This window comes from Thalassophryne amazonica, chromosome 8, assembly GCF_902500255.1.
Source record: "Thalassophryne amazonica chromosome 8, fThaAma1.1, whole genome shotgun sequence".
Lineage (NCBI taxonomy): Eukaryota > Metazoa > Chordata > Actinopteri > Batrachoidiformes > Batrachoididae > Thalassophryne > Thalassophryne amazonica.
The window spans coordinates 62769615-62786654 of NC_047110.1; the positions used below are offsets into that span (position 1 = coordinate 62769615).

The 17040-nt window shown below is 39.9% G+C and overlaps 1 protein-coding gene across 2 annotated transcripts in view; it reads right to left on the minus strand.

Moving 5' to 3' along the window:
• roraa (RAR-related orphan receptor A, paralog a) overlaps positions 1-17040 on the minus strand; it is a 564142-nt gene that overhangs the window by 55051 nt on the left and 492051 nt on the right. The window lies entirely within an intron of this gene.

Genomic DNA, 17040 nt, shown 5'->3' on the forward strand with positions numbered 1-17040 from the left:
AACTGACACTTTGCAGTGAGCTGGTCTGATTTGAGGTCTCAGGTAACTTGAGACACAAACCACCCACACGGCACGACGCCAACTCCTGTCAGTCCGATGCTTACATGACCAGACTGGAGCTCAAGTGAACCGTTATAGAATAGCTCTTGACCTCCGTGTTAAGATATAATCTGTGGTTGTTCTTGCCTTTCAAGATCTCTGCAAGATGTTGTGTCATAGCTCCACCGTCAAAGAAAAATAAATCACTTCACAGCAGTAATATGGAAAAACCTCTGGTCGGGTAAAATTCAAGCCACACAGCCTGAAATTAATGATTTGTGGATCTGCCTCATTATAAATTAATAAATTATGTCAACTGATTAGGAGATTTGTTTTTAAACAAAAAATAAAATAAAATAATAAAATAAATCATCAGATCTCTTTGGAACAAATCAACAAGCAAATGTATTTCAGTCTGGAAAAAAAGAAAAAAAAAAACAATTGAATCATCTTTTTCTCCTTCAAAAGATGCACACTTATCAAAACAGAATTTTTCCAAATGAGCTGATGAAGTACAATGCTGTTCTTGCTCAAAAACCTGCTGTAAAAGCCTTTATTTATTCCAACCAAGTGCTCTCACGTCAGACTTTGAGGTGAAAAGCTGCGTTACTCTTAATGTGCTTCTTCACATCGTAGGTGGTTGGGAGCAACAGTGGTGCGCTTAAGAGTCACAAAAGCAGCAGTTAATGGGGCCAGGTCAGTATTTGGGCTCTTATCCTCAAAGGATATATGATCCACCACAGCAACTTTCTACATGTTGCTGTGACTGTGAGGAAACACAACACTGTTTATGAATCGAACCACATGCAGTGACCCAGGAGATATATATATATATATATATATATATACACACACACACACACTGATAAACCCTCTGTGACATCACCCATAGCTTTTCTAAAGAAGCTGAAATGGGGCAGCTCTAGATGGCACCAACTTGGTAGAGCCTAACTCTGCCGAATAAACTAACAGTTTATCCACCATAAATGGGTAACGTGGTGGAGCGTAAGAAACACCAGCATAACCTGGATGAGACAAATGAAGCCTGAACACACCCATCTATCTCCAAGTTGCCAGGCTAGCTAAGGCTAACAGGCTAGGTCACCTAAATTTGGATGACTGATGAACACATATTTCTGTTGACTTGGTAGTGGTTCCTACAGTGGGTGGTTACAGTGTGGACATTAAAAATTGTGACCGGCATACTGCCTGTATTACTGCAGTGCTATCAATGTAGTTAATGTAGCTAATATCACCAAGATATGGATACCTGCTAATTAGGGCTAATGGTGCTAACATACATATTAATTAATGTTAAAATTTCACTCAATAGAAATGTGGAGCACTGACTTCTTAACTGGGCTGTTAGTACAATTAACTGCACAGCAAGCCACATTATCTCAGATGTTAGTAACAAAATGATCGGAGAGGACAAACACAGTCCAGTCCAGAGCAGCTAGCAGCCGCTGATAGCAGGGCGACTGGCAAGGCACAATGGCTGTCACTTAAAGTGACCATGTTCCTAATTATCCATAACTTTATGACTCAAAATAGCTTAATCCGTTTTGCCTCACTGTCATTTTCTACTCACAATAAAAAATCTCAAAGGTACTAATGCAACTTTTTCCACTTATAAAAAAAAAAAATCTGGGCATCAATGTGTTAAGCAGGTGAATTCTATAAGAATTCCACTCAAATATAGTTGTCATGAACAGGGAAAACTTATTAAATAGACACAAAACTTTTTTTTGTCACACAATGTAAAAACTTGGAACATTTTAACATAGGGTTCTATGGGGATTGACTCAGCCTTAAGTGGACATTCAAGGAACAGCTTGTTTTGGCACTTGTGCATTTTCTTCATTTGTTCAGCACTGGTGGTTGTCGGTTTCCGGTAACCTCCTCTCCATGCATGCACATGAGATCCAGTTCTCTGCCCGTGAGGTTGGCACAGACATTGACTGTTATGAAAGAACATAAGGCTTGGGGACTTTTCTTGGAAATCCTTTGCAAGGCTCTTGCAAGCTAGTCATGTTACAGACGAGGTCACAGCAGGGGACTTCAGAATACAGCTACCAATCAGACACAGCCATTCTCACGACGTGTTTGTCAACACGCCAACCCAGCGTAATTTTCAGGTTAGCACTCAGAACAAACCGGATGTCCTCCTGGCGAGAATGGGCCGTGTCATTAATGGGACACGTTTCTGGAGACGCTCCGGGGGACACGTAAAGCGCGAGTGTGTTGGAGCGACAGCTCGCCTGATAAAATGGCTGCCTCTTATCTCTACTATGCATATGAAAGGCTTATGTCTTCTCTGTGACAGAGTCTACGCCTCATCACTGTGGGATTTGCCCAGATACACCAGAACAGAAGCTGTGAGAAAAACAATGTATCACATGTGTAGCTCTTCATCTCAACACAGTCAACTGATGTTTGCATGCATCCTACTTTGTCAGAGGTCATCCGCACACATATGTGGACTCAAAAATGACAAAAATAACGCAGCTGGCAACATGGCGAACAATCCTCAAGTAAGCTTTAATATGCTGATAATCTGCAGCGAATACTTGATATAATAACGATATACTATCTATAATTACCATGATGAGGTGGGGCCGAGTGCGCTGAAAAATAATCTCGTGTATCATCACCACTGGCAGCATCATTATGACTCTGACAGCGCTCATAAAGCACTTTGTTTGTTTTCTCTGATTGCTCTTTTAACGCCAAAATAAACAACTCGCCTCCTTTGAGTTACAGCGGTATAATTTGCTGGAACAGCAAAGGCATTTATCTATAAATTTATTTTCAATTTGAGGTAAGCCGCCGTCATGAAAGCTAAATCACTACCAGGGAGAAGATTATTCTAATTACTAACCAGCTGTCGCACACATGCTGCATGAGCACAGGATGTGTCAGGACACAGAGCAAGCACTAATCAGTTTCACAGAATCATTTGAGCGCACATTTACATCTCGTACTAAATATTACACACGAAATTGTCTCCATTTGTATGGTAGCACTGGAAGACTGAAAGGCGCGCATGCCGTAACGCGGCGTGACCGAATTTTCCAAACGCAAATTTGACGCTCAATTTGTGATGCAATCTTAAAAAAGGCGAGTGTTCATTTACAGCTGGAATAAGCTAGTTCAGTGCTCACTCCAAATGATATTAAGCGTCTGACAGCGCGAGCTTGTAACTCGACTGCGCTTGAAGTCATGCAATTTGTGTTTACGGTAAAATAAAGCGTGAAGGAAATCAGCGGGTCCAAAATGCGTGCAACACAGCAAGGCTGCAGAGACAGAAATAAATAAATAAATAGTTTGTCTGTATGATACTGTCCTTTTCGTGCATGCTCGATCTGAATGAGATGATAATTCTAGCACGGCTCGGTCCCTGGGGTTTTCTTTGCCATTTGCAGTGCTTGCGCTGCAAACCCCCTGACAGGCCTGTTTATGACGCCGCTGCTATCACAGGGCTGAGCAGACCCACGGAGGAGCCTTCATTAGAGATTAAAGTGACCATCACGTCATCCAAAACCATCAAAGTTTTAAGTACACCCATCAACCACAACTCAGATCAGACGCATCATATTTTTATATTTTTAAATGACACTTAAAGACATTTTGAAAGTGGCTACAATCAGCATCTTCACTCGCTACAAAAAATAAAAACAAATGATGCATTTTGGCAAATGCTATGCAGGGAAATACTTTTGAAAACAACAATATTTGAAGTAGGAATATTTTCACTTCAGTAGAAGACACAACAGAGAAATGAGGATGTACGACTACATCTCCAGATCAGATGCACTTTCTTGCTTACTAGAGAAGTCATACATGTGCTCTGCTGCTTGGGATGAGCGCAGTTTATTGCTTTCAGCGGTAAAGCTCGTCCGTCTTGTGTTTCACAGTCTCAGGAATGAATAATATGAAACATAATCCGTGTATCCACGTGGTATTCCTGACTTTCTGCAAAGAACACCGGCCACAACCTCTGGAGATGCCGCTTCCTCCGAGGCATCTCTCTCTCTCTCCCTCTCTCTCTTTTTCTCTTCCAAAACCGTATCAATTCACCCAGGTGCACTCAAAAGAATATGTTTCACGGTGTTAGTGTGTATAGCGTAAATCGAAGAGCTTTTCAGCAAGAAAAACGTTTTGTGCATGTATACATTTTACTATGGTGATAAGTTATTAAAAGATGCTAGTAAAAAAATGTTCACCATTAAAAACAAAACAAAAAACAAAAAGACAGGTGGACATACATGGACAGTGGGTTTAAAATAAACAGTTTTTTTTATCATAAAACTGGAACTGCCACATGTATCTTGTTTTCTAGAGCGTAAGATGCACCTGTCACAAATACCTCTTGAAGAGGAATAAAACATAAATAAGTTGCCAAGGAATATAATAAAGGACTATTTACTGAGTGCAAGGTGTGTACAGGAAAATAGACTGAAGTCTTGACAGTATGGACCGAGTGCATCGAGGTTAATAATTTGTTTATTAAAAGACTGAGGTCTGATATTCCCGTACAGACCGAACAAGCGAGTTTATAATTTGTTTATTAAAAGACCGAGGTCTGATATTCCCATACAGACCGAACAAGCGAGTTTATAATTTGTTTATTAAAAGACCGAGGTCTGATATTCCCATACAGACCATACAAGCGAGGTTATAATTTGTTTATTAAAAGACCGAGGTCTGATATTCCCATACAGACCATACAAGCGAGGTTATAATTTGTTTATTAAAAGACCGAGGTCTGATATTCCCATACAGACCATACAAGCGAGGTTATAATTTGTTTATTAAAAGACCGAGGTCTGATATTCCCATACAGACCATACAAGCGAGGTTATAATTTGTTTATTAAAAGACCGAGGTCTGATATTCCCATACAGACCGAAGCGAGGTTAATAATTTGTTTATTAAAAGACCGAGGTCTGATATTCTGGTACAGGCCGAACAAGCGAGGTTATAATTTGTTTATTAAAAGACCGAGGTCTGATATTCCCGTACAGACCGAACAAGCAAGGTTAATAATTTATTTATTAAAAGACCGAGGTCTGATATTCCCGTACAGACCGAAGCAAGGTTAATAATTTGTTTATTAAAAGACCGAGGTCTGATATTCCGTACAGAATGAACAAGCGAGGTTAATAATTCGTTTATTAAAAGACCGAGCTCTGATATTCCCGTACAGACCGAACAAGCGAGGTTAATAATTTGTTTATTAAAAGACCGAGGTCTGATATTCCCGTACAGACCGAACAAGCGAGGTTAATAATTTGTTTATTAGAAGACCGAGCTCTGATATTCCCGTACAGCCCGAACAAGCGAGGTTAATAATTTGTTTATTAAAAGACCGAGCTCTGATATTCCCGTACAGACCGAACAAGTGAGGTTAATAATTTGTTTATTAAAAGACCGAGCTCTGATATTCCCGTACAGACCGAACAAGCGAGGTTAATAATTTGTTTACTAAAAGACCGAGGTCTGATATTCCCGTTCAGACTGAACAAACGAGGTTATAATTTGTTTATTATATGGCTGTTGGAAGCTGTGTTTTTTATCTTGTTGATTTTCATTTTGCATGTCCATGTCAAGCTCATTTGCAGTTAATTCCTCCAATTAAAAGTCGTCAGTGTAATAAAAAATTTGCTTGGAGAATCGTCCTCTTCATCGTCCTCCTTTGTTCGCTTTTTGTTTTGTTTTATTTTGCACCATGAAAATTACAAACAAAGTTGCAAATCTGATACGCGATCCGGACTGATTGTCATGGTAATGGTCTAATATGGAAAAATATCAGACCGGAAATCAGCCAGTCAAAGCATGCACACTGTCGTAGTTATCGCTGTTATCAGCTGTTTAATTTGGGATTTTTGTGCATTGTTGCTGTGTACTTTTATTACTTGCATTTATGTTTTTATCACTGGAGTTAATTTTGTTTAGTGCATTAATCCTTGAGAAAGCCATATAAAAACAACAACAATAATAAACATGCCATTTTCAGTATATAAGACACCAGAATATAAGTCACAAAATCTCCCAAAATAGTAAAAAACAAAACAAAACCTTGCTTGCGACTTATACTTTGGAAAATACGTTAATTTATTCAGACTTAAGTGAAATAAGTTAGTAATTTTCAAAAACAAACAAACAAACAAACAAACAAACAAACAAACAAATAAACACAAGCAAGCAACCAACCAACCAAGGAAACAAAACAAAGTTAAGGTAGCAACTTTCATTTCTGAATCGAATGAAAGCAAAATAAAGAAGTGAGAATAACTTAAAATAAACATTTTGCCTACTTAATAATGCCAAAACCTTTAAATTCTCCCTACAGCCTTTAGTTAAATTCAAACCAGAATGCATTGTGTTGTCAGCATCCATTTTTTTTTTTAGCAAATCAATGGGCTTCGGGCAGCAGTGATGATTTTTGCTGAGCAGAGTCTGTGCTGCTGTGCTTCATTTTGTAATTTTTTTAGTGTTTGTTTGCCGTTACTTTCACATGCATTATCTCCATTCTGTCAACATGCAGGTGCGAGAAAATTTCATGAATGTGACAATCCCACCGCTGAAAAAAATGTCTCACTATAAGGGGTGTTCACTGTAGGGGAAAAGTATGCCGGCGCATCTCACGGAGAAAACTGCATAGGTTTATCTGATTTTGAAATTGTATAATCACGAAGAGTCGGAGACAAAGTGTTGGCGGGTGGTTCTGTTCGTGATCTCAATGGGACAGCTGTGACGTGGACATGGGACCTGAAACAGTTACTGGACATTTGTGTTAGAAATGTTACTTGCTTATTGACTGTGGACGGGCAAATGAAAGAATCAAGCAACACAAACGTGATGTTGGCTAGCGGATATTTACTGAGCATCATGTGGAACTCGTAGCATTGGGAATACAGAGAGAGATAACGTTGACATACGAGTCCGTGTGGAAATGCGGAACAGCCACACAACAGAAGGATAGTCTACATGGCTGCTGTGTGCGAACACAGGAGAAATAAAATCAGAAAGATGTGCTTGTTTTTTCAGGGGATGTACTTAGTACTACTTTGTTTGTGATTATCCAATCTTATTTAGATGTATTTGATGTTTTGTTTTTTGTTTTTCTGAATACACCACGGGTTACACAGGAGCCGGAGCTGGGTGTAGAGAGTTAGACTCAGAGAGTCAGACTCAGATGCGCTGCTGTGGCGCTCTGAGAGCTCCCCCGTGTTTTATGATGAAATAATGCTGAATTTATGTGGAAATAATTGTTGTACAAAAGCTTCAGATATCTGTTGCTGAGATAGATGATGACTGGTGTGTTTTAAGCAGAAATGAGGCGATAATTGGTGAATTGCTGCTGACGCTTCGAAATGAAGGCAGGGTGGACTGATTTTTAGGTGGGGACCGGTCAGTCGGCGACACCGGCAACTATGTGATGTGTTTGTGGCGGATAGTGGCGAGTTGGGTAGAGAGTGCCGCATGCGCCTCTAAGAGCCACGCACACGCTTTCTTTGTGAGAGTGCTTCATTCAGTCTTACGATAAAAGACTCATGAGATTAATGGTTGAGTTGCAATTACGTAAAAAAGATTCATGCAAACTGTTAGTGCTCATTTCTGTAAGTGGAGCCAGCCTATTATTTTTAGAGCATGCAGATGCTCAGCTCTTCGCATAACAGGAGTTTAAATTCAGAAAATCCCACACTTGCACTGAAGGTAACAAAGAGCGATGCAACGCATGACAGTACTGCCCAGAAATAATAGCAGATTGGGCTTAAACAAAGCAAAAAAGCCTTTATGCACATTACCTGCTCTTTTCTCATTCCATCAAAATTCCTCCTGTAACTCCAGAACAATGCAGCTATTCTCAGAGAAACATAAAAGACAGACACCTGTCAATCACCTGCTCCTGCGACTCTGCATTTCCTATGTCAGAGGCTGCAAAAAAAAAAAAAAAAAGGAGAAATGTGCAATATTCTGATAATATTTCATGCAAACTAATGCAAGTCAGAACACTTCCCTGCTGGCTAGAAGGAGGGGAAATGAGAACAGGTAATTACTGGATTGCCTCAAGGCAAGAAATGATAGAGATTGCAGAGAACGTGGATATTTAGCCCTGCTAATGAAGGCCCATGTTCTGGGAGCACCAGGAACGGAGAGCAGAGAGAAGCTCGGCTGTGGCTCAGCAGGAGGTAGAGCCTGATAAGACCATCTTACATAATGGCCACATCCAGGCCTGGCTAGCTGTTTGGACGGAGGCTCCCTGTCCTTCACTTTCTCTCCCATCCAGCCGGGGGAGCGGAACATCACCTGGGTGTTCCATTTTCCCCACACATCACCATTTAATATGTTAATCTTCACCTTTACAATGTTGTACCGTCTATTTACACGTGCGCTAATTCATTGCATTTACAGCTGCAACGTAACTCACCACCGTGACCATAAAGTCGAACGCCGTTTGTGATGTGCGGCTCAACGGCGCAAATTATATCTACTGAAGAGCAATCTGAGCGGCCGATGACCCCCACTTGGCCCGGTGTATTTAACCCGATTGAAGGGTTTACGCTTTAGCATCTCAACAGCCTCACTTAAAGTGCCGAAAAATAAAACGTGATTGCTTATTTTGTACATGCAGCACTTCCCCCGGACGGATATGAAAATTTAATAATGGCATTAGGATTCACAGGCATTCCCTTGCCAGACCTGCTTGCAGACATCAGAATTGCTAATTTGCTGGTTTGCCCAGGAAGCGCTGGCTGGTGGGTGACACGGCGAAGAATAGAAACAGGAGTCTGATTTGTCCAGATAACCTTGGAACCCCAAACGCTCAGCTTCCTGCGGTCAGACAGAGCTCAATCAGTCCCTCTTTATCATGCTGATCTGAGCTGCTGACCGGTGTAGCGGCCCGATCGCTTCGAGAGTTATCAACCAAAATCCTTTCCTACTCTCCTTCCTGTCTTTTTTTTCTGACACAGCCATTATTATTTCCACTGAAACGTAAAGAATGGATGGATATATTATTAAAAAAAATTGCCTTCAAAGACCATCTAGGCTTCTGCATTATGATTCAAATCAGATATCAGTGTTACGCAAAACAGAGTTTTTGTTAAAAATCATAGTAATTACAGCTCATTTTCTAATCTGAATAATTAATTTCTATTGCTTGTGATGAGAGTCCACCGGAGGCGCAGACATGATAAAGAAGAAAGGTCCTGACAGAATGTGAGTCAGTAGAGATATGAAATTCAAATTGGCTATGCTAAGCAGTTTAAAGTTGATGGTGATTTGAGAAGACTTGCTGGCCATCCCTGCAGTACTGTATAAGAGCCTGTGGGTGAAAGATGGTGGAGTTACTCATAGACACAGATGCTTTATCAGCAAACACAGACGACCACAAAGCAGTAATCATAGTAAGGCCAAAAATAAAAAATAAATAAATAAATAAATGTTTACTAAAGGTCAGCCAACTGACCTGGATCAAACAATCTCAAAGTTTATTTTTGGTGCACTAGTTAAAAAAAAAATGTTCTAGAGGAATCACTCAGTACGTTTACATGACACTTTAAATAAATCAAATTATTGAATTAGAATGAAAATGGACAAAATCAAATTTGGATAATGTGATCGATTGTCGAAGAGCTCCTGTATGTACAGTATACTCTCGTTCAGACTCAAGTTGGCCTAGGCATTCTGCACATGCTCCACAATTTCCTACCTTGACTTTGACCCAGAAGTAGACAAAGTGACAAAGGCAGTAACGGAGTATGATGATAGCTTATTCACGGTTATTTTGTTATGCAGTCCTAATAAATTAAGAAACAAACTATTTCTCAGATTAAATTTATTCAAAATCACGGTGAGAATATAGGCCTGGATTCTGACAAACTTCGCTCTCACGGGGAGGTCCGCACCCCAAACAAGCCCCAAACAAAGGAATAGAAAGACTTCTTATAAAACACAATGTGGGTGTGACAAAAAGGCAGACTTTATTTCACATATCCTAACCGTGTTGGCTCCCGGTGGGCATAGAGGGAAGTCCGACCCCCTTACCCATGCCTGCACAAAGACGTGACATACGGTAACTTGATTTTCTTTGTTATAAGCACTAAAACGGGTTAAATACAGTTCCACATGCACATTTAAGTAGACACCAGACTCATAGAAAAAAATGTATGACAAAAACAAAATAGTATATAAACCTACAGATATATCTAACAATGAAATATACAGAGCTACAGCGCTGTCCATCTCCTGTTCGCCATGTTTGTTGAAAATTTGCTCCCAGCTAGTTTGTGATGCAACAACAGATCAGGCGAAACTGGCTCAATACCAACCAGTTCAAAGGAGTACAGCACAAATGGATTCCCTCCTCTACATATACTGGAACAAGGACAGTAGTCTGACTGAATGACCAAGTTGAGCAATAGCCGTAGCTCGACTAAACTGTGCATACAAACATAATGAATGAAAATATGTTGGGTATACCTCTTGCACACACTGGCGCATGAATCTTGGCTATCCAAGGCAGCGACTATGCTAGTCATCGATTTTATAATATTTCATCAGAAATGTACAGGCTACATGGCACTGAAAGATCAGAAGCTTATCACAACTCAATAAAAAAATTAAAGCTATCTAGGAGATGTCTGGATTCAATAAGACCACTTGTGTTTCTGAATAAATGTTTCCGTCAACCTGAAGTCAAATGCATTCCAGTGTAGTGGGATGTATCATAGTGAAGTATGATACTTATGGTGGGAAGTATCTTAGTATCATTATCATTTAGTGTGATTATACTATTACAGTGTCTACTGTCATTTGTCTGTGTTATAGTATAATCAAAGTTAATGAAAATTTTCTTTACAAAAGTATAAACAGCGACAGGAACAAACACATCATCTTCTGTTAGGCGAAAAACAAGGCTAGATAACACAAATAGGTTCCTTTCTCATAATTAATAACACGTTAGCTGGGAAGTGACTCTGCGAGCTAGCTTGTCTAGCCATTTGAAATTTTCTTTACAAAAGTATAAACAGCGACAGGAACAAACACATCATCTTCTGTTAGGCGAAAAACAAGGCTAGATAACACAAATAGGTTCCTTTCTCATAATTAATAACACGTTAGCTGGGAAGTGACTCTGCGAGCTAGCTTGTCTAGTCACTACGATGATTGCCATATTAGTTTGGCTAGTTAGCATGCAGCATGTTGCAAAAAGAGCCTGTTGAACAAATGGCATTATCAAAATATGATGTTCCTTTTTAGATAAGTGGGATGGCAGAATGTGTGACAATTAGCTCCTCTAAATATCCCACAAGACCATGTTGATAAACTTGCAGTTGCAATGCCAAGTGTGACAGCAGTATTAGCATGCTAAAAGTAATTTCATGGGCCCTATCTTGATGTATTTGTTGAACATGATCTAAACTAAATGCCACACACAATCTAAAATAAATGGAGCAAATCCATTTGGGGAGCATCAGAGCAGACATTGCTGTCCAGAGTGTGCATATTCTGAGGACAAACCTCAGCACTGTGTGCAAAGGAGCTGGGTTACAATATTGTCCACATTATTCAGGGTCTACTGTGGGCATTTTGTAGACATGCCATAGCATCAACCAGTCAGAGTGTCACATATCATCCACTTTAAACAGGAGTGCACAAGGCACACAGTGCTGTGATATTCAACAGATGCAAGGGAAAGGGAAATGGACCTGTGTGGACAGGTGAGTGAGTATGTCTCGGAATCAGCTGGCAAAAAACACCATGCTGGATGTTGCCGTTACAAGTGGATCAACATCTTTTGGGATACTGTATCCTCTAACACCTGTTAGGCTGGTATCTCACTGGGTTGCGACAGCTCACGAAGGCGAGGAAATTCATAGTTCACAGTTCGGCATGAGGTACGCAGTACGCAGTACGAGTAATCTTTCTTTGTCTGTTATAAGGTTGGAGTGTATTATTAGTGTTTTTTGACTCAAAGCAGAGGTTTTAACACATCTTTATAAAATACTATCAGCAGATATGGGTTTGTTTCACTGTTTAACATCCACACCACCTATGGAAAGGGAATACTCCCCTGTACGTCCACCAATTTCCACATAGCCCTAGCACTAGGGAGGGATAAAATCATTTTTAATACATGGTATGGAATTAATAAAGTTGCTTTTTTTTCCCAATAGTTATTTTCATGCACTATTGCTCATTGCTGTGCACCAGAGTGTACACGCGTGATGGCCCCACTGTAAGGCACATGTGAGTGCTCCATTCTAAAAATATCACAAAGGCACCGTGCTACACTTTAGATCTGCTTTTGGGTGGCTTAAAACGTAAACAATTTGTTGTGATAGACAATGGGAACATGTCGGTTTTGTGCTTGACCACACCTCATTTTTAAACAAGCACACCCTGTATATAGCTTTTTGGAACTCTTAGATCTGACAGGAAATTGCTGCAAATTTGGCTTGAATTGGATCTGTGCATTAAATATAAAATTGTAGCTTCCTTAACAGCCCTTTTTCTCTGTACACACGATATCAGCGTACAACAATCTAGATACTGTTTTTTACATCACTTTTGCAATCAATCATCTAGTCTAATTACATTATCAACCTTCTAAATAATGATTTCTGTAAATAATCAAGACATGCAGCAATTCATTTGAGCACTAAGTGAGAGTAAAGGAAGTTCCAAGTACATCACGAGACCCGGACGTGTGCTATTAACAAAATTAAAGTCGAAATCTATCATTGGCAAGGGAAGGTGTAGCAGCAGGAGCAGAACTCTCACTGTTTTCTGTCACACTCTCAGCTGTGTGCACACCCTCTCCTAACATATTGCCATCTTTCACTCAGCCAGTCACTCGCCTCTTTGCCTACTCTGCCCACCAGGCCCGGGTGGCACGTGCTGCTGTCAAACATCCATTTACTCCACTATAGGACACCTGAGTGTCTGCAGCGGCCCTGTTGTTGCAGACCATTCAGATTTTTACTGTTCCTTATGGCTGGCGTGCATGCAATTAGTGCAGCAGATAAGAGAATATTTAGAGCTGGATCCTGCAAATGGTGATACAAGCATTAAATTCTGCACAAATACTCCTTAGACATTCCTCTTTTTGAAAAAAATGATTGGCCACTTGAATTTTCAATAGGCGGTCAGGTGAAGAATTACATAGGGGTCAAAATTAAAAGATGCTCCAATCATTGAAAACAATACCATGTTATTTGTCTGATCACAAAGATTCCAAAAAGGTATAGTTTGGACTGTATGTGACTGCATTCTATGAAGTTATGGGGTAAAAACAACAAGAATGGTGGCAAAGGTCAATTTCAGTTTGTGCAGGGGTCAAAAGTTAAAGTTGCTCCAATTTTGGTAATAAGTAATGCAAATTATTAGTTGAGTTAACACGGTTTAATTTGGACCATGTATCATGCTATCACATTACGGGGTAACATATGTCACATGTCATAGAATCCAATGGATGTCAACACTGTTGGCCTATACTTTGCAGACCAAGCATTCAACAGAGTCACAACTGTTCCATTTATTAATCCTATTAGCTCAACCAATAATTTGCATCACTTTTTACCAAAATTGGAGCAACTTTAACTTTTGATTCCTGTACAAACTGAAATTGGCCTTTGTCACCATAGAAATAATATGGCGTAGTTTCAATTTGATTGGCACATTTTTAAAATTTTGACCCCTGTGTAATTCTTCAATTGACCCCTAATTGCATCCCTGCAGAGAATTACTCTTTATTGCCTCGGTATTTTTGTGTATGTATTTGAAGGTAGGTACAAATTCCCAAACACTAATTGGTTAATATATGAGCAGTCTGACCTGATGATCAGACATATGTTCCAACAGAAATCCCACCTCCAACATGTTCTCCTGAAGGCAGGTTTACCGCTAACCTGTACATTCTGCCTTTGTCTTTGAAGTGGAGCGCTGGCTGTAGCACAACAGATGGAGATGTTGGATGCTTTCAAGAATTATTAATGGCACTCTGTGATCCCAAATGACCTTCAGCAAATAGTCTCCCACCACTGGCAGCCCTGCGCAGTCATACTGTATTTAAACAACACACCTTGGCCAACGAAGAAACACTGAGCCATCACGTTTACAGTATGTTCTTCAAGGTATAATTTAGTCAAGAAGGTTTGCTTCCTTTTCATTCACACGAAACATAGAGACATCCAGTCGCATTAAACACAATCACAGGTTTCAGGAATAGATTGGAGATTTATGCAGCAGACACACTAATCGGCAAAGCCCAATTTGTTTCAGCCACAAAGAAATGTGTACACTGGAATTAATCTGCAGAAAGCCTTTCTTGTAATTTTAAAAATAAACCGCTCATCATTGGAGGCTTTTGTGTATCTTCAAGGGATATTCCATTTTGACATCAAATCGATGTCATGAACATACATCAAAACAGCCACAAAATATCTGTTGCCTGAAAAAAAAAATCCCTTTTTTGGTGAGAGAGGGGGCTGACACACACCAATCGTGATTTTTGATTTGGAAGCAGAATCTTGCCTGCCGAACTCACAATCCACCAGTACCTTAAAACTAATTCGCTCATTTTCCAAAATTTAGTGATAGGAACTCAAGGAGGAACTGTCACTTGTTAACATTAGGTAGGTTTTTATGGTGGCCAAATGGTTCTTGCAGTTGGTTTCAGTGCAGCAGGTTCCTGGTTAAAACCCCACCCCTGCTACATTTCTCCAAGTAATGTGGAGTTGCATCAGGAAGGGCATCCGGCATAAAACCTGTACCAATTCAAAATGGAAACCCACCTTGGCTTTGCTCTGGCGAGCCCGAGTGCAAACAAGGGAGCAGCCGAAGGGACTTACTTTTATCACCCCTCCAAATGGCGCAATCTGAAATATCGAACTGAAAATATACATAATGGAAATGTGTATTTTCAAGAAACTCTCAAATACTGCAAAAAAGTTTTTCTGCTTGCACGACGTGTTTTTTTATGCAATTCGAAATAGCCTTATTTTGAAAAACTGCAATGGAATGGAATGTGTTTTTCTGCTATTAAAAGACATGATGTACAACCCCAACTCCAGTGAAGTTGGGACGTTGAGTAAAATGTAAATAAAAACAGAATACAATGATTTGCAAATCCTTTTCAACCTATATTCAATTGAATACACCACAAAGACAAGATATTTAATGTTCAAACTGATAAACTTTATTGTTTTTGTGCAAATATTTGCTCATTTTGAAATGGATGCCTGCAACACGTTTCAAAAAAGCTGGACAGTGGTATGTTTACCACTGTGTTACATCACCTTTCCTTCTAACAACACTCAATAAGCATTTGGGAACTGAGGACACTCATTATGAGTGCCATGATTGGGTATAAAAGGAGCATCCCAAATGTCTCAGCCATTCACAAGCAAAGATGAGGTGAGGATCACCACTTTGTGAACAGCTGCATGGAAAAAATAGTCCAACAGTTTAAGAACAATGTTTCGCAACATTCAATTGCAAGGAATTTAGGGATTCCAACATCTACAGTCCATAATATAATCAGAAGATTCAGAGAATCTGGAGAACTTTCTCCACGTAAGTGGCAAGGCTGAAAACCAACATTGAATGCCCGTGACCTTCGATCCCTCAGGCGGCACTGCATTAAAAACTGACATCATTGTGTAAAGGATCTTACCGCATGGGCTCAGGAACACTTCAGAAAACCATTGTCAGTTAACACAGTACATCACTACATCTACAAGTGCAAGTTAAAACTCTACCATGCAAAGTGAAAACCACACATCAACAACATCCAGAAACGCCACCACCTTCTCTTGGCCCGAGCTCATTTGAAATGGACAGACGCAAAGTGGAAAAGTGCGCTGTGGTCTGATGAGTCCACATTTCAAATTGTTTTTGGAAATCATGGATGTCATGTCCTCCGGACAAAAGAGCAAAAAGACCATCCAGATTGTTACCAGCACAAAGTTCAAAAGCACAAAGTTCAAATATTTGTACAAAAGCAATAAAGTTCATCAGTTTGAACATTAAATATCTTTTCTTTGTGGTGTATTCAATTGAATATAGGTTGAAGAGGATTTGCAAATCATTGTATTCTGTTTTTATTTACATTACACACAACGTCCCAACTTCACTGGAATTGGGGTTGTACAAAAAGAGTCACATGACATTCTAAAATACTTGGTGCAGTATGTGTGGAGTGAGGAAGAGACAGACAGCTTGTTAAACAATAAAAGATGATGTGGCAATACTGAATTAGAAAAAAATCTACTAACTCTAAATATCACAAGATTTTAGTCAACTAAATATACAGGAGAGTTAGTTAACTAAAATCAGAGTCAACAAAACTAAAACAATTTAGATGACTAAATTGTGACAAAAAATAAATGACATTTTAGTCAAGATTATGATTAAATACGAGGTCTGTTAGAAAAGTATCGGACCTTTTTATTTTTTTCAAAAACTATATGGATTTGAATCACGTGCAATTACATGAGACAAACTTGAACCCTCGTGGGCATGCAAGAGTTTTTTCACGCCTGTCGGTTACGTCATTCGCCTGTGGGCAGGCTTTGAGTGAGGAGTGGTCTACCCCTCCTGTCGGAATTCCTTTGTCTAGCAACTTGCTGAGAGACTGGCACTTTGCTTTATCAAAATTTTTTCAGAACCTGTGAGGCATATCGAAGGGGACACCATTCGAGAAATTCAGCTGGTTTTCTGTGAAAATTTTAACGGCTGATGAGAGATTATGGACTGTTGCTGTCGCTTTAAGGACTTCCCACGGAGCGGGACATTGCGACGCGCCCTGAGCCGCCACTGTCTGCCTGTTTCGAGCTGAAAACGTCCAAATTTAAGCCTCTGTTGACCCAGGATGTCGTGGGAGAACAGAGAACTTTCAGAAGAGGTCGGGATCAGCAGTTTATCTGGACATTCAGGGCGCGTCGCGACGTCCCGCAGTCCTTAAAGCAACAGCAACAGTCCATAATC